This window comes from Planococcus citri, chromosome 4 (genome assembly GCF_950023065.1).
Source record: "Planococcus citri chromosome 4, ihPlaCitr1.1, whole genome shotgun sequence".
Taxonomy (NCBI): Eukaryota; Metazoa; Arthropoda; class Insecta; order Hemiptera; family Pseudococcidae; genus Planococcus; species Planococcus citri.
This window is the reverse complement of record NC_088680.1, coordinates 18,802,328-18,829,314: the sequence shown is the minus strand read 5'-3', so window position 1 is coordinate 18,829,314 and position 26,987 is coordinate 18,802,328. Positions and strand designations below refer to the sequence as shown.

Genomic DNA, 26,987 nt, shown 5'->3' with positions numbered 1-26,987 from the left:
GATAGAAGTAAGTATCGCAAAAATTGACCTGGAATCTAGAAAAAAACATTTCAAAATTTCTAGAAAAAATTCATGAGTTAGGTAAGGTTTTGATAATGTATGATTCAAATGAGACGCCTATAGTGCTGTTTTTGGGATAAGCAGTCAGATAGACATCAACTTTTCAACTTTTCACCAATTTTTCGACATTGTAACATGTAAATAAATAGTTATCACGTAAATATTATAATCTCACCGCTCACGAAATACCACCACATCCCCATCAGCGATGCCTAAGGCTACGAAATGAAAAAAATTCGCGATTCAAAGTCGAATTTGCGCCAATTACCTTCATCACGGCAGTCCTCTAATCTAACTGTAAATAGCTAGAAACTACGTACATACAAAGATGTATACGAAATTACCATCATTACGGTCTATAATACCAGAGTAAGCACATCGAAGACTTCCAAATTTATGTACAAATCTGCGACTTGAGTACATCCGTTACGCATAAATTACCCATTTACCATGTATAAATATGGCCAAAACGTAGGGAAAAAAGGTAAACTAATTTTATATTTCCTTCGAACGTACAAACGTATCGTCCTTGAATTGATTTGAGTTAAAAAGAGTATTCGTATCTTGAAAAGAGCCGGGTGTTGGACTTGATGATTTTAGAGCACATAAAAACTCAAGTCGAGTGTATTGGTACCTATTTTTAAGGTGCTATAGGTACATAGAAGAGCTGGCATGTTATTCGAAGTATATCGCTAATAATCATACTAAATTATCTCTATATACGGTTCAAATGAGAGCAAGAGGGAGACAGGGGGAGGGTAAAAGACTGAGAAATTCGAACTCTGCGTGATTTTTTTTAATGGTTAAGAATTTTTACTAGTTGAAGCGTTTTTTTTTCTCTCTCTCTCGTCTCTCATCTCAACATGTAGGTACATCATATACAAAGGATGGGGTATTCGCTAAGTTAACAAATAACGCTATCAATTCGAATTATTTATGAATTTCAAGAAAATAAGAGAGGGGAACAATTTTCCGAATGACAAATAGGAGTGAAACTTTACAGCGTGTGTTTTTTTTTTTTAGACATTTGACGTGTAGTTGGGTAAATACGCGCTGGCGCGTTGGCTTGGCTCATAAAATATGCTCATAATGGACGGTACATGGACGAAGGCGAACGTATATGGCGTGTATTTTAATAATTCTTAAAAGATAAAAATCACTCGGTGCGATCCGTTGCTTGTTGCATGTTCAAACCGAAAACTTTTTTTTTTTTTTAAATATCCTTGTTTCATTTCTTTCTCTTCTTCCTCGCCATATTACCCAACGACTACTTTATTCACGCGATATTTTTTTCCTCCTTACCTTATTTCATTTATCTTCGTCTTTATTTTGTGTTTTCGTTTGATTACATTCTTTCAAATATTAGATATCGCAGTGGGAAGTTTAATTTTAACGAGTTTTGTTTTTTTTTACTCGGTATTATCCGGGGAAAAAGATTGTATAGAGAAATGTTTAGTACTCGGGTGTTTTTTTTTTCTAACTCATGTACCAAGATCGTGTTCGAATTTAATTAGAATGAATCGAGCGAGCATTGGAAATTGTCTATGGAATAATTCCATTCCTAGCCTAAAATTATTTTCAGTCTTAAAGGGGAGGTAGGGGGGGGGGTTCTTGGGAGATATTCGGAGGACCTTTCTCGACAATGTACCACTTTAAAAGTTTTGATACTACCTATGTGTATCAAGTATGTGGTAAAGTTTCAATTTGCCAAAAACTGCAAGAAAAACTGTTGGAATTGTGTTGAAAAAGACTCAAAAAAGCATTAAAAATTGAAGAAAATTGATGAGATTTCCGCGACAGGGTATTCCCAGGTAAAATAGGCGAAATGGCCTTGTTCCCAGTTTTGGAAAATTATGCTGGATTATTGTTGGGTACTTCCAAAAAAAAGTTTTTGAGCAAGTCAAACTTGCAAAAAGTTACCATGAATGGGCAAAATACCCAAAAAATTTTTAGAAGTCCAACTCAAAAATAGTAATTGCAGAAAATACAAATTTCGATTTCAATTTCAATTTTCATAAACCCATACCTACTAAATATTTCTGAAAAAAATATAACTACCCTACGTGCGTTGTTTATTTTATCTGTAGATGTGATAAACATAGGTATCATTTTTTTTAAAAGTATAATTGCACATTTTTTTCGGGTTAGAATTTTTATATTTTTAAAGAGAACCTGAAAAAAATAAATAGAAAAGGAAATTGAGAAGAAAAATATAAAATTTCGAAGATTGATTTTAAAAATGGAAAAAACAGCATTTTTTAGACAAATTCTGACAAACGTTAGGACTTTTTGACAATTATTGCAAAAGCTCTACTTTCAGACTATTTCGGCTAACAACATGATTTTATTGACCATTTTGACATAAAACATAATTTTAAGGAAAACTTGTCAAAAGAGGTCTTTGCCTACAGTATTTTGTCAAAAAAGTAAAACTTACTAGCCCTAACAATTTTGAAAAAAAGCAGGATTTGGGCTAAAAGCAGAATTTTTTTTACAATAGGTAATTTATTTATTTTGGTAAAAAAAAAACTGTTTTGATAATTTTGACAATGATTTGGCAAAAAATAGGATTTTTTAGGATAATTTTGGCAAAAGCAAGAATTTTTGCCAATTTTGAAAACAGGATTTTTTGAACTTTTTTGCAAAAACCAAGAGTTTTTTTTGACAATTTTAACAAAATTTGGGAATTTTTTTTAATTTTGACAAAAAAATATAAACTTCTTTACAATTGAGGAGCTCATTGCAAAAGTAGCCCTTGTCACATGAACCTATGCAATCTCCAAAGCTCTCCCTTGAGCGTACCCAGTATTATGAATGTAAACTCTATAAAGCAATTCCTCTCAGGGCTACTCAGGGTAGACCAACTTGACGGTCATTTCATCATTACAACATGATCTCTGCAGTTGGCAATAGGTGCAATGGAGTAAAAAGGGTCTAAAAGTTCATGTGACAAGGGCTACTTTTGCAATGAGCTCCTCAATTTTGACATAAACGAGATTTTTTTTGACAATTTCGACATAAGCAAGATTTTTTTGACAATTTTGGCAAAAAAAGAATTTTGCTGACAATTCTGGCAAAAAACAGAACACGGATTTCTCAAGATAATTTTGGCAAAAGAAAGAATTTTTACCAATTTTGACAACAGGATTTTTTGAACATTTTGGCAAAAAGCTGGAGTTTTTTTTGACAATTTTTACAAAAGTTGGGAATTTTTTATAATTTTGACAAAAAATAAACTTCTTTACAATTTTGACATAAATGAGATTTTTTTGACAATTTTGGCGAAAACAGAATTTTGCTGACAATTCTGGCAAAAAACAGAACAAGAACTTCTTAGGAATGAATGAATGAATGAATATATTCATTTTAGAATGCTTCAGCATCTGGGCTTTTTTGTGTACACAATACATTTACATTATAAACAAAATGAACCAAGTACACAGTACAGACAGCATAACAAGTAAAAAATAATTCACAAAATAACATGTCAAAAAAATAAAGATTCACTAAATGAGGTCGTAGATCCAAATGCATTTTAAAAAGGTGAAAAACATCTGACATGAATATATCTTCATCGTCTGTTTGAACATCTTCGTAAGTAAGCTCCCTCAGAATTTGCTCTCTGTCTTTCTTATACTTGGGTCAGTGGTTAATCAGGTGTATGATGGTAAATGGCACTCCACAAGAGTCACATTGTTCCAGTTGCTTGTCTTTGAAAAGTTGAGAATGAGTAAAGGCAGTATGCCCAATTCGTAATCTGGACTTCTTAGGATACTTTTGGCAAACGTGGGTATTTTCAAAATTTTGGTTACTAACAACGTTTTTAGGTCATCTGTACAAAATATTAGGACTTTTTTAATAACGTCAAAAAAAGGGATTTTTTGACAATTTTGGCAAAAAAAAACAGGACTTTTTTGACAATTTTGACAAAAGTTGTGATTTTTTGATAATTTTTTTTAAAAAAGGAACTTCTATACAGTTTTGACAAAAATGAGACTTTTTTGACAATTATTCTGGTGATCAGATTTTTTAAAAAACCGTTTCTTTTTTGGAAATTTTTACAAAAAGTTGAGATTTTTTGATAATTTTGAAAAATGAATTTTTGAAATTTTGGCCAACAACAGAGTCTTTTGTTCTTTTTACAAAAACAATTTTGGCAAAAAACAGAACATTTTTGACAAGTTTGAAAAAAGTTGTGATTTTTTGATAATTTTTTCAAAAAAGAAACTTTTACACAATTTTGACAAAAATGAGACTTTTTTGATAATTAAGTATTCTGGCGATCGGATTTTTTCAAAAAACCGGTGCTTTTTTGGGAATTTTTACAAAAAGTTGCGATTTTTTGATAATTTTGAAGAAGGAATTTTTGAAATTTTGGCCAACAACATACAGGGTGTTTTGCTCTTTTTTACAAAAAATATTAGGACTTTTTTGATTAGGTCAAAAATAGGGACTTTTCGACAATTTTGCCAAAAAACAGGATTTTTTGAGATAATTTTGGCAAAAGTTGTGTTTTTTTAAATAATTTTTTCAAAAAAGAAACTTCTAAGCATACAGTTTTTGCAAAAATGAGAGTTTCTAGACTATATTATTCTGGCGATAAGATTTTTTGAACATTTTGGCAAATAAATGGGCTTTTTTGAAAATTTTTACAAAAAGTTGACATTTTTTAATAATTTTGGAAAAGGAATTTTTAAAATTTTAGCCAACAACAAGGTGTTCTGTTCATTACTTATTACAAAAAATATTAGGACTTTTTCGATAACGTCAGAAGAAAATGTATTTTTCGACAATCATGGCCAAAAACAGTGCTTTTTTGACAATTTCGACAAAAGTTACGTTTCTTTAAAAAAAATTTTCACAAAAACGAAACTTTTTTTGATGATTTTGGCAAAAGCAGGAATTTTTGGCAAGTTCGCAGTAGCGATTTTTCGCCCCATACTATGTAACGACATTACGAAATGGCCAAAAAAACGTTTTGTTTGGCTATACTGTTCAAGGGGGGTGGGTTGAGGGGCGGAAATTCCCCTCAAACATTTTGGAGATACCAAAAAATAATCCATCATAATTTACCAAATCGGGGAACAGGGCCATTTCGCTTATTTTACCTGGAAATACCTGTTGACAAAAATTCATGATGTACTGTGATAGAATGATGTAAAAACACTCCCAAAAAAGCATTTAAAGTACTAAAAATTACCAAGAAGCAATGAAATTTCAGCGAAATCCCATTGCAACTTCTCCTAAACTCAATGAAAAGCGTTTAAGATACTGAAAAGCAATGAAAATTGGCGAAAAACAACGATATTTTGACAAAATTTTCCCAGAGCGCACGAAAAAGCTAGTGTTGAAAACTAATTAAAATAATACAAACACACGAGAAAGAACATCAAATGACAATTTTCGCCAAGTTTTACAAAAATTGCATAGATTTTGTTGCTTTTTTCCAATTTTTATTTTTTTTATTTTTCCATAATTCCACAAAGCATAATTTCTTTGCTTTACTGTAATGTTCGTCGATTTCGATGGTTTTTTTTTGTGTTCATGAGAAATTCCAACAATAAATTCATGTTTTCAAGTTATTTTAACATAACAATCAACTCAAATTCGTGGATTTTCAGCAGCCAGATTCCAAAATTGAGTTACTCACCCCAGATACCTCCAAATCGCTCCCTCCTCTGCCGAAAAAAGTACCTAAACAAAATTACCCGTTTCGAGTATATCAAACACTGGACGATTCAATGAAACGAATTTCAATTCAAAAAGTATAGGGTGCGTATAAAACCCATTGATAGTATTCCCCTCATACTCCACACTCCACAGCAACGCCTCCAAAAACCTAATAAAAATACCGATTTCAATTTAATTTTTTTTTCCTTTTTAAAACCTCGACATCCACTATGATTACGACGAAAAAATCACGCGTTAATTATATTCAACATTGAATCGATCTCGCGTCCAAGTATGTTCACAGCTGGATATTTTGGAACCTTGAGATTTTCCATTAATCTGTATTTTTCTCATCTCTTTAATCGTTGAGTTTTAATGTAACAAACGCCCAAGTTTTTCATCTCAGCACGACGACGACGACGAAGGAAGCCTTGTTTCGAGTTACCAAATACCAAAATAGGCTACACTAACAGAGTCGAGTTCCATTTTGACGTTTTCGTTTGGTTTCAAAATAAAATTTCGTCTCGTAAAAACACCATAAATAAACTTCTAATGACGAATGAGAAAATTCGTTTCGATAAATAAACTCAAATTATACACTCATCTCTTTCTACACTTCAATACCAATCTTGAAAAAATGTAATTCAATTTCACGTGTCGAGAAAACATCAAAATTTCACTTTACAAAAAATTGCACCACATTGCATTTTACTAAAATTACACAAATTGCACTCGGATTTAGGAAATAATTTACTTTAATTTGGCGATAAATTTATCGTTTTTATTTCCTTTCTCGATCGAGTCGTGATTTTCCATAATAATTATTCGAACGATATTCGCGTTCGATAAGAGGTCCTGCCTGTGACGTACGACATTGTATATTTTTACACTCTGAGTACATATTATAAGAGTAAGAGCGGTGAAATAAAAAAATATAAAAAGAAAAACCCCGATACCATAACATCATATTATTGCTCTTTCCATTAATACGTATTACGTAATTCGAATACATATACGAATACGATTAATTGACGAGTTACGATTTCGTCTCCTTAATCTGATCCGATCAACTCGGGAAAGAGGATGTATTCGAACAATCGTAGAAAAAAATCTTAAATCTTCATTCTGTATCGGAAGCTGAATTCCACAACACAAATCGTTCTAATTAAAACATTCGAATAGAAGTAGGTACTTTTGAAAATTCAACTCTCTTGTCAACATGGTCGTAATTAAAACTATTTTTTTTTTCGAAAGAGAAAAAAACCTCACGTAGGCGCTTTTTTCTCAGCGTTTTGTGAAAATACCACATAATTACCTATTAAATAACACGTCTCACTCTCAAGTCAGCTCAACAACACGGCGTTTAAATTACTTCTCGGAGCTCTAAACAACGGTTTTTAATTAAAGGGTTATATACGCGCGTCGGTCGTCGACTAGATTTATAAAATTTTGTAGGTGTTAATAACCATTTGTCAGCTACCCAATCAGTTCGAGAAAATTTTCACCTGAGATTTTTTGCTCCCTTATTTAGCATAATATGTACGACGCTCGTGTCAGTGTCACCTCGTGTGTGCTGTAGAAGCTGATTCAATGATGACGTCACCACGGCCAATTAAATTCTACATCGAGGTATTTTATAATTAATTCAAAATAGAAGAAAAATATCTGCCAGAGTTCGATCTATCTATACACACATTGCAGAATACGTGTGCGTATCTCTCTATAGCTGTACAACACAACAAACCTTCACTTCTTTATTACATTCGTAAGCTTCGAACAGCGTGTTCAAAACCCACACATACCATTTTGAACAATATCAAACACCATTAAATAGAGAGAAAAAAATAATTCCGAACGTTTAAATGACTTTTTTTTTTGCTCGCTCGCTGACTAAAGTATTCGTTGTTTGGCTCGATTGTCCTACTTTATCGCGACCTACCTGCCGAATTAATCCCGATAAAATTTAAATCTACATTTTGGCCATGAAACAGGACCTCGAGAAATTATACTTCGATATGATCAATGATCATAGTTCACTGCGTAAGCTCTCGTGTATTGGATTGGACCAATCAGGCACGTTGCAGAGTGTGTATAATTTCGTGAGTGAGATAAGGTGGCTGGTGTGCCTTTTTGGGGCACAAAAAGTTATCCAAAGTACACCATAAAAACTGAAAAAATGTCAAAATTTCCCAAATTGATCCCAAAATTTACAGAAATATTATCAAAGTTTCATAAAATTTGTAGAAAAAATTAATCACGAAAAAACCAACAAAGCAGTGGAAAGCAAAGAGGAAATTCGATCTACTCTTCGATTTCCTGAGAGATCCAAGAAACTGTCCCAAAATCATCACATAAATTTCATCCAAGATTTTTGACACTGTTGATTCTAAATTCCAAATTCCAAAATGACCAATTATTCCAATTCGAAAAGTAATTGTGAGGCACATCCTTCTTCGCGAATCCGCCCGAAGAAAGGATTAGGTACATCGCGTTAGGCAACACAAACTAGAATCATTCTTCACGGTTATCCAGCATCTCACACGTCACATCGACTTATCATTTGAATCGAATTGTTAATGGAAATATCCACGATCGCGCTCGGCAGCTGATTTCAGATTAACAGAACTGAGCACTGAGCAGTGAGCACAGCAATACGACGAAAGAGACGAATACGCATACTTAAGTGTCGAATGAATCAAACGCAGCGCACCATCTACTATTCATCCAACTATAAGTAAGGTGATTACATCAAGTTCATCGCATACGAGACCAAGAGTAAGTAGGTATTTCGGCTTATAAGTTATCGCAAAGGGATAATCAAAGTCACCAAATGAACGAATAAGCAGGTAAAATACCTACAAGACGAAAGATACAACATAGAACGACCACAACAAACGAATACATTAGAGACCCGATAACGAGAGGTTTTTCATTTTAGAGAGAAAAAAAACCAACGATGAACCAATTATAAGCTGGATCATTTTGATGAAATTCTCAATTTAATCGCGTTGACATTTTTTTTATTTCTCGCAAATACATAACTACATATTTCGTGTGTACGTTTCTAATTGTACGAACGATAGAATTTTAATAGAAAGGAGAAGAGAGGGGGGACTCGGGTGAGTCGTGTATACATACAAGGTGAGCCATCATTTATTCTTAGAAATGAATGACCCTCGATACTTTTAGGTTTGTAACATTTCACATTCTTTGGAAAATAGTAATCAAAAACATCATCTGAAGAAAGTTTAGGAAACAAATTGATTAGCAAATCAACATTCAACATCGAAAAAAAAAATCAGGAAAATAAAATTCAAAGTTCTGAATTATGCAGAGTTTATTTTTCAGAATATTTCGACTCGAAAGCCACGAATCTTGGAAATTATCTTAGTTCGAAGAGAGGAGCAGAGGGAAGAATTGAATTTCTTCTGATATACGAATTAATCATCAGAATGAGTATCTATCAAAATTTACATAGGCTATCTTAGTCACTTGAGTTCGTGTTTGAAATCGATTTGAAAAAAAAATTAAGAGAAGCTCTAGAAAGTGAAACTGAACTCGAAATTTACAAAATTATCGATTAATGTATTTTTTGGACTTGTCTGAATTCGTTTCACAAATTGTAAAAACCAAATTTTTCAGCCATAAAAATTCGTTTCTGGAATTAAAATTACCAAAAAATTGAAAAGAGCTCCACTAGGGCGAATCCTGCTACAAAATTCATCAAAATTATCAAGTTAGGAGAGGAAAAAAGCACATTTTTGAAATTCGCGAGATCTGAGATGTTCATTAAGTTAAGTTTACTGATGCGATGAAAAAACTCAATAATAATTGCATGGGACAGGAAAAGGGGGACGTTGTCGAATTTAAAATTAGCTGAAATCATCGAGAAAAGGAGATAAAAATCCATAATTGAGAAACGCTTGAGATCTTTCTTGTTCATGAAATTTACACGACCAAAAAATCAAAGAAGCTCAAAAAAGGAGTGGGGGGGTTGAGGAAACCTAACTAAAAATTTGCCATGTGAAGAAAGACACTTACACATTTTTGAATTGTCTGATTGTTTCGACCTCAAATCAATAAAATATCCTAGTACTGGAAAGGGTGGGCAGTGGGGAAATCAGGTTCAATTTTTCATATACCAAAACATGGTGTCAAACAAAACACCTAGACAAAAAAACAAAAAAATCATGACTTTTTCATGATCTATTTTTCACATTTTTATCGCAGGAAAATACCACCCCCCCCCCCAAAAAAAAAAAGAAAATTAAGTATATAAATAACTTGAAACTGCGAGGAATTTTTTTTCATTTTATGGGCTTTTTTAAAAAAAGTTTCAAGTGTGTTTCGAGCAAAATTCATTACTTTTTCATGACTTTCATGACCCTTCCTTAGACATTTGGACACCCTGAAAATCTGTCGAGTTGAGCACCAAAATATAATATTTTTTGGTCATTCAATTTCGTTTTATGGAAGCTGATGAGAGACTAGAAAACGAATCAAGAGGAGCTACATAGGATATCAATCAAACTCAAAATTGACAAAAATCTCAATTTTTCGGAATTTTTTGGAACTTCTGCAGAATTTGTTTCTGAAAATGAAGCACAATATAATCAAAACATTCAGAAAAGCTCCTGTGGGTGAGACTAAAATCAAAATTGATTGAAATTGTTGAGCTGATGAAGATAGAAACTTTCAGTTTTGAACCTCCTGGATCCGTTAGTGGGGTTGAAATGTTCAAAATCGAATAAGAGTTTCATTATAGGGCGAAGCCTGTCACAAAATTTGGAAAAATTATCGACTTGGAATAAAAAACACAAATTTTTGAACTTCCTGCAATCGTCCATGAAATTTATGAGATCAAGAAAAGCAAAAAGAGCTCCATGAAGAAGAGGGAGAGAGAGCAAAACTCAAAATTCGCCAAAATTGTATAGAGAAGGAAACAGAAAACTACATTTTTGAGCCGAATAGATCTTTAAAAAGTTGATTAAATCAAAAAAATCAATTATAAGACTCATGAAGAAAGACGAAGCGAAAGCAAAATTCAAAATTTGCCAAAATCATAGAGATTTCATTTTTGAAACGCTCGATTACAAAAATTGATATGACCAAAAAAAGCATAAGGAGTCCCACGAAAAAGGTATGTAGTAATAAAAAGTCGAACTCAAAATTCGACCGAGAAAAAAGTAGACATTTACATTTTTGAACTGCCTAAAAATCATTACGTGCTGCATGAGGTAAGGAGGTGAGTTTGCCAAAATTATCGAGAAAATGGAAATTTACACTTTCAAAATTTTTAAGATCGTTTAAGAAGTCGATGCGACCAATAAAATCAAAATATAAGCTCCAAGGGGAAGGAGGAGAAGGAGACCAAACTCAAAATTCGGCCAAATTATTCCTGGGATAAAATAAATTTACACCTTTGAATTGTCTGAGATTGTTGATGAAGTTGCAATACTACCTACATATAACTAAATAAATAAAAATAATCTCCATTAGAGAGGAAGAAAATTAAACTCGCCATATAAATCCATCGAGAGAATGCCCAATGAGAACCGAAACAAAGTTATTATGCTGGAGTTTATTTTTGGCTCTCTATAGAGCAATTCAACACTTCCGGAAAAACTTGAAAACTCGCTGGAAGCTCTAGAATGATCTAATGTAAAACTCGCAATTGTTGAAGTGTGGAATTTGAATTGAAGCAGCTAGGTAGGTATTCACATTTGTGATTTGTCAGGGACGTCAAAAAAAACTTCCAGACAAAAAATCGTTACTTTTTCATGACCTATTTTTCACATTTTTACCGCCTGAAAATACCCCCTCCTCCCTCCTCCAAAAATAAAAAAATTAAATAATTTGAAACTGCGAGCATTTTTTTTCAACTTTATAGACAAGTAAGTAATTTATTTTTTTCATTTTTCTGATTTTTTTGAACAAATTTTTCAATTTTTTTTCATTTTATGGGCGTACTAAAAAATTTTCGAGGGTATTTCGAGCAAAATTTATGACTTTTTCATGACTTTCATGACCATTAGACACTCTTGTTTGTTCATGTTGCTCAAAAATTTTTCACTTCATGGATGTGTTAAAAAAACGTCCTAGGAATAGTTTTTTTTTGATTTTCAAAAATTTACCAAAAATAAATTTTAGGACTTGAAATTTTTGTTTATTCTGATACGTAGGTACATACGAGTATATCTACTTACTTAATGCGTTTCGAAGAACCGAATCAAATCAAATTTTGAAGACAGAAGTAATACATATTTATTTCTCTATCAATAATACAAAGGTAGATAGGTAGGTACGTAAATTTGTGTGTACCCAAGAACATCTTTAGAAGTAAAACAAGGCGACATATTAAAACATTTTTCACTCTTCCCAGAATGAACTTTTTTAAAAATTCCTTATACGAGTATGTATGAACATTGGTACTTATAATGAAAATTTGAAAGTTTTAAACAATGGTAACATGTAAAATATTTTAAAGGGTTAATCAACACAGTTTTTAAATAACGAAGCTTCAAAATAATCAGTGTAATGTACATTCACACCATCACCATTACGTATGCGAAGACCACCGTAGTAACGCGTTTAGCAGTTTTTTATCTGAATTTTGTATCGACTCAATTTCCAAATCAAAACGCCGAGTATTCAATTCATCCAATATGAAATCTTGTATTTTATCGTCGTCCTCAAGTAACCGACGAAAGAGATATTTCAACATCTTCAAAGACTCACTGCGAAACACACCACCGTCTTCATTTGGATTCCATTCTTTGAATTCCAACAAACATTCATCCATCCACAGATGGAGAATGGTATCAACGTTTAACGTTTCCTTGAATTTGTTCAATAAATGGATATCTTCGTTTACACACCACTTTACAATCTTCTCCAAATCATCAGTAAATGAAATTGATACAGCGTCAATCAGCGCATGATGAATCAATTTCAATAATGCATTTTTGGCTTGGTTTAATAAATGTGGCGTTGAAGAGAGAACATGATCGTAGAAGCCTGTGATTTCCGCATACGAGTAAAAACCTCCTTTCTCCGTTATCCATTCGAGAAAATAATTCGACGCATGAGTCCCACTGATCATTAGATATAATTTGAAATCCTCCAATTGGCTTGCATCAGGAAACGTTTCATCAATAAGTTTGTCAAATGGTTCTGTTTTTTCAGGAGACCTATGTACCCAAGCCTCAAAGTAACTCGAGAGAAAATAATCAGATTTCATAACACGGATTCTCAAGTTATAAATGATCTCAGTATCATTTGTAAGGAACGATAAAACCGTGTAGAATTCTTGAAAGCGTTTTCGCTCTATCATACTTTTCAGGTAAACTTTAATTTCCGAATATTCACACATATACATCTTCTTAAACGAGGCAATCTTATCATCACAGCCCAGACATAGTTTCATTACTATTTGCAACTGCTCAGGTGATGTACCAACGATGATATCTTTCCATTGTTCGTTCCAAATTTCCTCTCGTTTTTCAGAGGGATATACAGATAATAACTCCATCACCAATTCGATTTCCTCTTCACGTCGATGGTAATCAACGAAAGGTATTAAACGTTCAAGTAAACTATCCACGTTCTGACTAATGAGTGGTCCTTTCTTCAACTCATCAGATGCACTCATCCAAATTTGAAAAGCTGTATACGCGGAACTTGTCACAAAATGACGCATAATTTCATAGAAGCTACTTACAGTGATCATATTTCTAGTTTTAACATGATTCCATAAGGGCATAAAAAAGGTTTCAGATACGTAAAATAACATAATCAAAATTTGTGCTGCGTCTGATTCTACTACACCTTGTAGTTGCCTCTCCTCGATGTTACACAAGGCGTAGAATAAAAAATTCTTGAGATAATATCTTCTTTCATATATTATTCTCATTCGTTCATCATCAGGTAGATACTCCCAAAAGAACTGAAAGGCTGATAAAGTCATCCAGGTATCGTCAGATTCGTACTTCCATAATAAAGCCGCTTCGGGAGAACTGTACTCATTACTTTCTGCAATCGAACTACTTGCTTTGTTTTCCATCCTACAATTCCAATACTCCACCAAAGGATGTGCATATTCATGCTTTTCTGTGATTAAAGCCTCGATCTCCTCGGGGAAACAATAGATGCATGCCACTCTGTACTTTTGCTTGCCGTTCAATTGATCACTTCGAACCAGTTTTTGAGCAGTTTGACGGTAATTGATGGTACCATCCGCGCTCCACGAAATTAGATCATTCAATTCAAAATCACATCGGTTTGGATTCTCAGACTTCGTAAAAAGGTAGCTATTCAATGTACACCAATCATCCACATTTCCAGCTATTGCATCAATACACTTATAGATCATATTCCGAATTGATGTTGGCAGCTGACTGAACTGAATCGCGGTTTTTGCTTCATCATATACGTTTTTCATTTCACAATACCACAGATACGATGCTATGCTGAGACAGGCCAAATCTTGCAATAGGCCACGTTCCGAATAGAAAACCAAACGATTGCTGTGGTCAGTAGCCATCCCAGATAGTCAAAACGAGCAACCAGAGAAATCTGCAATCAAAGCAATTATCTGTATTCTATCAATTGCTCTATTTTCAAAATTTGGCATTGTTTTTTAATAACTTTTGAACACCTTAAGATACTGAGTTGAGAATTCTAGTGTGTTTATTTGAGGGAACGGAGATGAGGGAAGCTCTTAAATCGCTAAGTTTTTTTATGAATTTCTGTAAAAAGCAAATTTTTTAGCCATACAAGTTCGTTTCTGAAAATTAAAATTACCAAACAATCGAAAGGAACTCCATATTGAGGCGAAGCCTGCCACAAAACTTGCCAAAATAATCGAGTTGGAAGAAAAAACACAAATTTTTGAACTTCCTGCGATCGTCTTATGAAATTTATGAAATCAAAAAAAAGGAAAAAGGGCTCCATGAGGGAGAGGGGGGGGGGAGAGAAAACTCAAAATTCGCCAAAATTGCAGAAATAGAGACAGAAATCTACATTTTTGAGCCGAATAGACTTTTAAAAAGTTGATGAAATCAAAAAAATCAATTATTATAAGACTCATGAAGAAAGACGAAACGAAAGCAAAATTCAAAATTCGCCAAAATCCTCGAGATTTCATTTTTGAAACGCTTCAAAAAAAAGCATAAGAAGTTCCACGAGAAATGGAGGAATAAAGAGTCAAACTCGAAATTCGCTAAAATTACTGAGAAAAAGGTATTTATACATTTTTGAACTGCTTATAAAAATCAATACGAGTTGCATGAGGAAAGGAGAAGAGGAATAAAATATAAACTTAGCCAAAATCATCGAAAAAGTAGAAATCTACACTAATACTCAAGATCGTTTAAGAAGTCGAAGCGACCAATAATCAAAAGAACCTTCAAGGGAAAGGGGCAGAAGATATCAAACTCAAAATTTGGCAAAACTATTTCGTGGATAAAATAAATTTACTCCTTTGAATTGTCTGAGATTGTTGATGAAGTTGCAACTGAGATAACTATGATGAATTCAAAGACGTGGGGAGGGGGAGGGAGTAGTCAAAATCAAATTTGATCCAAGTATGGAGAAGAATTTCTGAAATGCTAAAGAAGATACTTGGGTAGATACTTGATGGAACTTTATGTGAGCAAAGCAATCAGAGGAAGTTGAATTGGAAGGGTGAAAACTTGAAATTCTTCGACATGATTAGGCATACCTGATTGAGGACGAGGGGCTTACTAAACCAACATCATTAAGTTTTGAACGAAAATGTACATTTTTAAAGCCATGTGCATCTGTTTTTGGAATTGATGATTCCAATAAATCACAACTTCATACCCGAATTATTCAGTTGAGTGTAGAAATTGCAATTTTGAACCGTTTACAACCATTTTTATGAAGCTGCCGTGAACAAACAGAACAAAAAGTGCTCAATTGTAAAGAGGGATCGAAGCTTATTACAAAATTTTTGATATTCAAATCAGATTTCTTGCACTCTTAAATGCCTTTCCACAGTTAGTACCTATTTCCAAAAAAAAAAAAAAAAAAATTGGTTTCATTTCTCGAATTGATGTATTAAACAAATTAAGAAACTCGTGAGGAGGAGAGGGGGTGTCACCAAACTCAAAATTCATCAAAAACATTATTTTCCTGCCAGTCCAAGTTTTCTCATGATTTTTATAACATTTTATTCAAGAAAAAGTTTTAAAAAGTCAAAATTCCCCAAAATGAAAATTGCCATTTTGTAACCAGATTTTTTTTCAATTTCATGATTAGAACGCCAAAGGTATCAGAAACACACTCAGGCTGTCAGAATATAGCAATTTTTAATGCCTCATTCAATTATTTAAAAAACGTTTTCAATGTAACCTCACAAGCATGAAACTTTTTTGATTTTTTGGAAAAAATTCCTCAAATAGATTCGAAAAATAAATTTAGGAGGTTGAATATTGGATAATTTTGAAAGCCCTCGAGTTTGAAGTTCTTATATGTACTTTCAGTCTAAATGAGTTTCCACAATGTTTTGAGCTAAAAAAAAAAAGAAAAAAATGTAGGTATTCAAAAGCTTCCTCACTCCCCTCCTTCACATTAAAAATCAAATCCTCAAGAGGCCAGACTGAGAGGCAGACAAGCGACCTTGAGAGGTCAGACAGATGGATCAACAGCCTTTAAAAACCAGAAAGAAAGAAAAACTACCTTGGGAAGCCAGACAGACGATCATTGAGAGGCTATTTATAAGTAGGTCAGTGAACTTGAGATGCCAGCCAGGCTGATCAATGACCTTAAGAGGTCAGAAAGGTGACCAGACGACCTTTAGAAGCCACATTGACGGGTCAATGACCTAACAAAATTTCAAAATGAAAAAGTAGGACTTAACTACATAGGTAAGACTTTTAGCAGGACTTTCAGCAGTCCATTTTCAAGCACTTATGAAATTTTATAGGGGAGGGGGGGGGCAATTTACATTCAAGTTTTTAGCCAAATTTTTGTAAAAATTGTTTGCTTTTATGATGTCCTCAAAAACCTTATGATTTCACTTAAACGAGTAAACACCAAAAATATGTACAACGTTTCATTTCAATTTTTCGTATCAAATTTAACTCAAATTCTTCGATTTTGATTGTAACTACTCGTATTTCATATTATATGCTTCAAAATTTTGAAATTCGAATAGTTATTTTTTGTTGAAAAATTGAAAATGTAAGAAGAAAATCAAATGGGCTCGAGCAAAGCGAGGGTAAAAGCTCTCGAAAATCAGGATTTCGAGAGGTATACAAAACGATGATTTTTGAGTAATAAGTCACTTATACAAAGTTTATCATTTTGTTTCAAAATTTCGAAATTCGAATAACTTGATGATTTTTTTTGTTGGAAAAAATCCAAAATTGAAAAAGTTAAACAAACGAGCTTGAGCGAAACGAGGGCAAAATCGCTTAGAAATTAGTATTTTGAGGCCTTGAGGGGTATATGAAAACGATGTTTTCAAGTGTAATATGTATATGAAGAAATTTATAATTTTTATTTCAAAATTTAAAAAAAAAATTCAAACTTGAAAAGCAAACAAGCCCGAGTGAAGCAGGCCAAAAGCTTTCAAAAATTCAATCATGTTTTGAGAAGTGAAAACAAAAAGTTTCTTTATGGAGAGAGAAGTTTATTTTTCAGATTCAAACTTTGAACATTTCTTGAATTTGAATAACAAGATTTCTACGTGGGAAAAGAACAGCAAATAGCCCCAGCGAAGCGAGGGCGAAAGCTCTCAAAAATGTGTAATTCAAAATCTAAAAAAGTCGATAAATGAGCCCTTTTTCACAAAATTTGTTCAAAATTCCGGAAAAAGAGGGAAAAATTGAAAGTTTGTAAAAGTCTAATTGAAAAGAAAGTAGGATTTTTGGATAAAATTGCAGAAAAGTAGGACTTTAGTAGGACTAAAAGGACTTTTGAGAAAAAGTAGGACTTTGGAAGATTAGTAGGACCTGTTAGACACCTTGTCATACACCTCATACATCGTTCGTCGGGCAAACCCCCCCCCCTTTCGTCAAAATATCAAAAAGAGTATCCACAAACGACGGTCAATTATCAAGAAAAGCTCTATGCTTCCCTTTCGAACACTCCAAGGAACGATTAGCATTTCAATGTAGCAACATCAAAGTTGCTTTAACACTCCATGACCCACCCTGTATACCTAAGCCCAATGAAACAAGAGACTTAAACATATTCATAGAACCAGAGAAGGTAGAAAAAAAACATTGTCGGAATGTGCTCGGCGCCAATTACTTATTCCTGCCATCTCCAACGACGTCGTCTTGGCCGTCGTCGTTCAAAAAATTAAAATATCCGCGCATCGGCACCGCGAGAACCCGCATACCGCGACCCGAGAATATGTACAATCATTATCTAAACGGCCAGTGCCGGTATAATACCCATGCCACCATAGGGACAATGCGAATAACATGTACATTGCTGCTTTTTAACCCCCTTCTTCGTCTCACCATAGGTATATTTTTTTACTTCGTCTTATATTTTACTTAAAATACAAATGCGTCTACGCGTATGGTAAAATCAGATAAAAAATATTCATTTCTTCGTGTTATTTTTATTTTTTTTACGTATTTTATTTTATCTGATGCTAATTTCCACATTAATTATACCATACACGCGGATAGAGGTATGAAATAACGTCATGAAAGAAAAAGAAAAAAAATTGCCGTAATCTTGGAGAAGTATGAAGAAAAAAAAACACGACGACGTGATAAAGTTATGGAAAGGAAACTGTACCCGTTACAAACGCTCGGTATACTATTTACGAAATTCTTCTTTGACCAGCATCGCTGCTGAGAGTACTAGAAAAAAGTGAAAAATGTGTCACAAATGTACGCCACTGCGAAGTATCATCCTAGCAGAGATAATATTTCAAACTTTAACGAATGTTCTATTGTACATATGTAAAGGTAAGGTACTCTTATGGTCTAGGTAACGTGTGTGTAATGTACTCTTATATATCTATTCAACAAACCATGGCCTTCGATCTACCTCTTGCTTTATCCCTATCTCTATCTCTTTCTGCATTTCCTTTCCTGTGTGAATCATATACATTTACGTACATAGTGTAATTAAAATTACAAATTAATAGCCCTGGTGTTAAATAGTCGGATGAAGGAATGAAGGAAAATTCCTCACGATGAGAAAGGGTTAGGAACTAACTAATGACTAATGCTCACTATAGGATGTAGTTTAAGACAAAAGACAAGACAAGCTACGGTGGCGTCTTGTTTTTCACGAAAGTTCTGTACACTGGGTTTTCTCTCAAACTTGAACGTAGCTCTAATTAGTCTAATTTTATCAGAAAATGGAAAACCATTTCAAAGGAAAATATATGTAATATTGGAGACGTATCGAGGGTACCCAAAAACAACAAATTTTGATACCAACCACAAAATTTTTGGGATTTTTGAGTTTTGTCTCGCCTTATTCCTCATTTTTGGTAAGTATCTTTCTTCAATTTGGAGAAAATGAATATCAGATACGTTCTTAATCTGCTCCAAAGTATATCTAGCTACTCGTATTTCGATATCCAACAAGAAATTTTCAAAAATTTTGAATTTTGCCCCTCCTCCTTCGAAACCTTTTTTTATTTGGGGGGGGGGGAGTAGTATCAGAAAATATGCATTCTGGGTTCCAGAAGTCACACCAAAGACATTTTTCAGATTCTTGAGTTGTGGGTCTCTCCTTCTTCAGGAACTTTTTTCATTTGGGGTAGGGGGGGGGAGGAATATCAGGAACTTATTTACGATGCTCAATACTAAATTTTTGGGATTTTTGAGTAGGCATTATATCTCCACCTTTTTCATTTTGTAAGAAAATGTCAGAAATGTGTTTTAGGTGCCTAAAAACATTATAATTATGTAGGTGTGTAGGATTTTGAAACAGACAACTTAATTTTTGGGATCTTGTTTTGTTCTTCCTCCCCCCCCCCTCTTTGACTATCAGGATACATTTTCTTCGAGAAAAAAGTGACACTTTTTCAACTTCTTTCAATTTTTAAAAAAAAATTCTAATATTTTTATTTCATTGTTTCAGTTTCCTCACACTTCGAAACAAAATACACAATATCATAAATTTTGTGATCTTAAAAAAAAGAAATTTTAATTTATTTCAAATTTAAAAAAAAATATACCAATACTCAAACTGAATAAAATTCAAATAAACACTATCAAATATTTGGGTGAACTTCGTCCTGATATGCCCAAACTTTCAGTTTGTTAAAAATACCAGGTCAAATGAATTTTTGAAATAGAAATCACCAAATTTTGTGGTTTTGGAATCCGATGTTGATTTAAGCAAAATTTGGTTCAATCTGCAATGTTTTCGCTTTTCAGTACTTCAACAATTTTTTCACTATTTCGAATGAGTTTTGTGTATTTTTTTAGACAATTTATCAGAAATTGTTGGAAATTTTCACATTGGACAATTAATGTAATTTTCATGACATTGTACAAATGTCAAGTTTTCTTTCATGTTTAAATATTTTTCAGGTTAATTGATTACTGATTTTTTGATAATTTCGAGCACGTTTTGTTCATATTTTATGTAATTTTTAAATTTTTTCCTCCTGATTTTCAATCATTTTTGAGTTGATTTCGTCATTGCTGCCAATTTTAGAGAATTTTGTCAATTTTTACAATGTTTTTAATGCTTTAAAAGATGTTTACTTTTTTATCTAAAAAAATTGCTGTACATTTTAGGGAATTTATTCTGATTTTACGTAGCACTTTTTGAACACATTTTTATGGATTTTCAATTATTTTTGTCTATTTCACATAATTTTTCATGAATTTCCAAAACATTGTTTTGTTCATATTTTATGTAATTTTTGCATTATTTTTTCTTTCAGATTTTCAATCATTTTTGAATTGATTTCGTCATTGCTACTACTTTCAGAGAATTTTGTCAATTTTTACAGAGTTTTTAATGCTTTAAAAAAGGTTTAAGCTTACTTTTTAATCAAAAAAAAATTCTGTAAATTAAGGGAATTCATTCTGATTTTACATTGCACTTTTTGAACACATTTTTATGGATTTTCAACCATTTTTGTTCTATTTTTTCAGATAATTTTTGATGAATTTCAAAAAAATTGTTTTGTTCATATTTTGTGTAATTTTTGCATTTTTTTTTCAGATTTTCAGTCATTTTTGAGTTGATTTCGTCATTTCTACCAATTTTGGAGAATCTTGTCAATTTTTACAATGTTTTCAATGCTTTAAAAAAGGTTTACTTTTTCATCAAAAAAAAAAAATTCTGTGAGTTTAGGGAATTTATTCTGACTTTACGTTGCACTTTTTCAACACAATTTTATGGATTTTCGATCATTTTTGTCTTATTTTCGGATAATATTTCATCGATTTCGCAAAAATTGTAAATATTTGCAGTTTTGGCAATGATTTTAAAAAAATGTTACATTATATAAATTTTCATATTTCGAAAAATTTTTTGCATGTATTGCTCAATCTTTTTTCGATTTTAAATTAATTTTGTCTGAATTTTCGTTATTTTGGCTTGAATTCTATACATTTTTGCTTAAATTTTGGCCATTTTCCCAGGATTTTGGTGACTTTTTTTTTTATACTTTGTACCTACCTACCTACTTAATTTTCAATTACTCGGACGCCAATTTTCACAACTTGCAATCAATTTAAAAAAATACTGTCAGCTTTTACAATTTTTACAACGTTAGGAAATAATTAGGTAGGTAGGTAGGTAGCATGGTCCATGGTAGGTAGGTAGGTAGGTAGAGGTACATCAAGAATCAACAACTTTTGAGTCAAGGATAATTATATTTTTGAGCCAATTTTAGCAATTTTCTATCCATAATATTAGAGAACATGGTAAATTTTTGCAATTTTTCCAATGTTTAAAAAATATTGTTTTGAATTTTCGAGTTATGCCAATTTTTGCTACATTTGAGAAAAATTCGCATTTTTGCACAAGTTTTTTATGATTTTCAATTGATTTATGTTTATTTAGCGTCAATTTCAGAAAATTCCATCAAATCAATACCCAAAGGATTGGTACCGGATGCAAAAAAGTGCAAAATGACGAAAAAATCTGCAAGATTTCATTCAACAATACTAAAAAGAACAAAATTTTGGCTTAAAACTTCTCATAATTACTGAAAACTCTTTTTTTTGTACCTCACAAATGGTAAATTTTCTGAAGCTTTCGCATTCGTATTCTCTTTTTAAATTTCAAAGACCAAAAAGCTGAAAAAAATTGTTGAAAAAACGAAAAAATGACGAATTTTTCATTTTGGATTTCAGTATACGAACCTTACAGAATTATTCAAATTTTTTGTCAAGCATAAAAAATAAAAGCATAATCGTAGTTTTTGAAACATTCAAAAAATTATTTAAAATTTTCATTTCTAACTCTTCCTTCCAGAATTTATAACAAAACTGCCAAGAAAAAAATCATGACTTTTTCATCGCCTATTTTTCACATTTTATTTTTTACCACATGAAAATAGCCCCCTTCCAAAATGACTAGCAACTGCGAGGAATTTTCATAATTTGTAGGCAAGCAAGTAATTTTTTTATTTTTGTAATTTTTTGAACAAATTCTTCATTTTTAAATTTTTTTTTCATTTTGTGGGCTTTCAAGCGTGTTTTGAGCAAAATTCATGGCTTTTTCATGACATATTTTTACACATTTTCACCAAATAAAAATAGCCTCCCCCCCCCTAAAAAAATAACTTGCAACTGCGAGGATTTTTTTAAAAATTTGTAGGCACGTAAGTGTTTCAATTTTTTCATTTTTGCAATTTTTTTGAACAAATTTTCTATTTTTTAATTTTTTTTATTTTATGGGCTTTTAAAAAAAATTTCAAGCGCGTGTTTCGAGCAAAATTCCCGGCCTTTTCGTGACTTTCCACGAATTCCATGACACCCTGTCAAATCACATCTGGCTAATTAGCATCAAAATTACTTCGGTGGGGGGGGAGAGATCTGGGGTAGAAAGTTGCAAAAATCCGACGAAAAAAGTAGGGGAAATTTCAGTCTCACCCCTCCCCTTCTCCCTCCAACGAAACATCACTTCGTCACGCCTCAAGTAGGTTTCAACATGGACAAACCTTGTCATTCGACTCGAGTACACGAGTCTATAATATCTCAATATTATTCAAGATGCGAGTTTAGAAGCTCGAATAATACCTCATCAGTAGATGAACACATAAGAATTATTGACAACAAAAAATTCGCACAAAATTGAATCTGAACTTTATAAAATGTAACCAGCAGATTCATACGAGTAATTCGTTTCTTGGATCATCTCAAATTACACAAAATCCAACGAATCCGACCAACATCCATTCCATCTTACCCACATGTAAGTACTATAAAGTACTAAGCAGCGTACCCAATTCGCATCTACAATTACCAAACGGATTCACAACTCACCGCAAACTGCAGCACCAGCGGATCTCCTGGAATCAAAACATAAAAAAATCTGATTAGACCTAGACCGCAAAAATAGCACACATGCTAGCAATATATTCGGCATACATATACGTATGTACTCTAAATATAGCTCATAATGAGATAACACGCAACACAATATACAAGTAGTTAAATAATCGTGCGAAAATAAAAACCAAAAAAAAGAAAGAAAAAAAACACAACAATTACAATAATACTGGTACCTACGATATGATATCAGACTGGAGCAGCCACCGTCGCCGCCGCGCCATCCAATCATAAGTCAGGCAAGGTCGCCGCTTTTCGCTCATCACAATCTAAAGCAATTAACTTTTGACCACGATTCAACGTGTTAAAACAATTTAGTCACGTATAATTTACCGGTTTTGTTTTCATTCATATTTGGCGGCTGCAGCGGCGGCGCGGCGCGAGCTAGTTCAATAAACGTGAAAAAGCGAAGTTGATGTTTGAGAAACAAGCGCAAGCCTGCGCCAGCGAGGTGTTATGTCATCGGGTAAACGCTGGTATTGTTCTAACAGAACACAGAGAATAGAATCGGAAGAGAAGGTACTACAACAAGAAGAAGAGCAAGCCATAGCACGTGGGTTAAACGTTGTTTTGTTATCGTTAAATAAATTAATACACAGCACAGAGCGATGAGAGAGGAGAGCAGAAGAGGACGCGGTGGCTCTTCACTTAAACTGGTTTTTAATAACAAATATGAGCTTCCACGCGACCATAAGTCGGACAGTAATTAGAACTGGGAGAAAAAGGGAATAGGTAAATAAAACGGGTTCGAAAATTGATTAAGAGTAAAAAACTTATTTCCGGTTTGAATATATGGGGAAAAACTCGTTTGAATCGGGCACGTTCCCGAGCACGATTGTCCGAAACCGAGTATTTGACTCTTTTTCGCCCTACACTGCGACGTTGGAACCGGATTTTTGGCGTATTGTTTTAAAAATTTTTAATAGTGAACAGGTAGATGAGATTTTTTTAACCGGTTATTTGCATCTATGACATATTGCCGATTTGTCGAGTGAAGGGTGCCCGCATTGTACGCCAATAATTGTGTAATACGATGAACCGGAGGCTCTGATACGAGTAAGTTCCTCAAAATCGATATACCACCGCTGGAAGCCTTTAATTTCCATTTTATCGTCATGGTGCAGCAACAGGTAGAAGTAGGAAGATGGTAGTATATGAATTTTATTCACAATTGGCTTCGATAATCGGCATTTTAAAATTGCCACTCGTTACATGAATCATAATTTAGGCTTCGCTGGCGGCATTTTCCGTTACAGTATTCGGCGTTTGCAGAGCTAAAGAGAAAGAGAGCTGAGCTAAAAAACAAAACCATATAGTTAAAAAGTCGTGTCTCGTGGTAAAGCTGTAAATCATCGGAAGCATTAAACCGTCGTTGATTTTAAATTACATGGGCTGTTTTTAATTAAAAATTAAAATTACACGGGGGTGTTGCATCCGAGTATCTGGTACGAAAAAGCAATAACCAACGTGAAACGAGGTTATTTTCGAAGCTGATGGTGTTGATAAGTAAAAAAAAGAGACCCGAAAAAAACACCTCGACGAGAACAAAAACCGTGTGGTAAATTAATTCGTGGAAAGTTTCATTTAGCAGCGTAGTAGGTAATATAGCCGATAATTACACAGATATTGGTCTACTCGAGTAAGTATAGTTAACTGAAAACATAAAAAATACGCGATAATGCGAAACCCTGGAGCTGGACGAATCTTACACCTTGATTTCATCACCATACATCCATCTATGTACGTAGACATCCGAGCAATTTAACCGTTGAAGAATGAAATGAAAGAGAAAAAAAGATCCGTCGTCCAACAATCTCATCTCTTATATTTTGACACGAACGGACACGCTAAACCAGTCTCTGCGATCTATGAGCGTACAAATTTCAAAACGGTTAAAGCGAAAAAATCGCTGCTGAAACTAGTCGTTAGAATTTTCAATTCCGTTATTATGAGAACGAAGAAGAAGTGAACGGATCTAATCTAAATGTCATTTTCAATCGTCGCAATTTAAAGTCGACTTTTCGAGAACTAGTTTAAAAATTTATGCGTAATGGTAGATGAAAAAAGGGTTCGGTTATTTGATCCCTCGTAAATGCAAAGAATCGGCGAAGGCGAGCGATGGTGAACACGAAATCCCGTTCTAGAACAAACTGACCATGCAAAGGAGGATTGAAAATCCCTCCTTAACAACTGGACTGTCCACTTTGTACCGTGAGAATGAGTATACTTTTTAATGTAAATTTTCTTCGTACGTATTCTTCCAGCTCCCTGTTTTCTTTTTTTATTAATTCTAAAACATATTGAAGATTATAAATTGCTGTTAGATCGCCGATTTATCTGTTTAGTATTCACAAATCAAGGTGTATTTTCAACAGATGTTTTTCGTGTGCTGTGCAAGTTTTTCTTCTTCATTATGTACCACCTCGAACGTATATAGAAATTCGTTTGTCGACTTAAATATAAGTATATTTCTTTATGTACCGTTAAAATTCGTATACTCTTCTCCACCGGCGATTAGATTTTTCCGTTACGAAGCTCGACTGAATGTTACAGGTACGAGTAGCTTATGGCAGATCTGAAAAAGAAAGAAAAAGTTGCTCACTTACCGGATATTGATCATGAAACTTAGCATATTATTACGTTGTTGGTTAGAACGTAGTTAATGTATAACGATCAAACTCAGTAGGTGTATGAATCACACACTGTAAGCTTTTAATTAATCTTGACGAAATTTCGAGGAAATTTCGCTCGATTAATTACGAACCGGGGTCGTAAATTTTCATTGTTACGTGTACCTAAGTGATTAGGGTAAAGGGTAAATATATCGACAATGGTGATAGTGAATAACTAATTTCCAAAGGTTTATGTTTCAGAAACTGAAAGCACAATGATTAATGAGAAATTAACCTGTTGCATTCGAAGGCGATGAGATTTCAGCCCAGTGTTTGGACTTAGCAGGAACACTTTTTTGGTAACTTGGATAACTATGACGAATATAACACCGAACCGAACACAGAAAACTTTGGTAATTAGCATAAAATAGTATCTAATATCACAATTTGAGTATTGAAAGACACGAACGATCACATTTTACGCGAAATAATTAACTTTTCGAACGTACATTCGACGAAATGTACGCTTTATCGAGCCAAATCCGCCGAAGTTTTGAGGAAACTGATGGAAAAACGCGTGCTTTTGTTGTGATTTTTGAAGATTTTGAGCTTTTTGATGGTTTTTTGGCTTTGTTTACGTGACGTTACGCCTACGCATCGATTGGTAATTACTGGAAAAATCGAATTTGATAAGGTGCGTGGCGTTACCATCATTCTGAATTCTGATTGATAACGCGATTATTTTTAATTAATTATGGCGTTAGATTAAATTATTAATGACTGAGAATTGAGATTGAGTCTTCGTTGAAAAAATTAGGAATATTGTATTCTTGAAAGGTTTCCGAAGAACTCATGAACACCATTTTCACCGGATTCAAATTATTCAAAATAATAAATATTATTGTACCTATTATGCAATAATATTAATTAAAAACGATAAACTAATTTTTTTATTAGAATGACCATTGACATTGACCATGTTTCTTCTTTTTCAGGATCATATAGGGTTCAGAGAATCTATACTAACTGATGAACTGGATGCTATGCTGAAGCTGACCTAGTCCTAGCCTCCTAGAATAAACGTTGCAGACTACAGTGGAATAGAAAGCTTTTCAGTTTTCATAGC

General features: G+C 33.3%; 1 protein-coding gene across 1 annotated transcript in view; it reads right to left on the bottom strand.

Annotated features, from left to right (window-relative positions):
• The window catches only part of grh (grainy head), a 270,619-nt gene extending 244,202 nt beyond the window's left edge, over positions 1 to 26,417 (bottom strand). The window contains exons 1-3 of the mRNA XM_065361999.1: positions 26,157 to 26,417; positions 25,731 to 25,824; positions 23,184 to 23,209 (exon numbers count right to left, since the gene is read on the bottom strand). The gene's annotated coding sequence lies outside the window, so the exon portion shown is untranslated. The remainder of the gene's footprint in view (positions 1 to 23,183; positions 23,210 to 25,730; positions 25,825 to 26,156) is intronic.
• Positions 26,418 to 26,987: the final 570 nt, after the last annotated feature.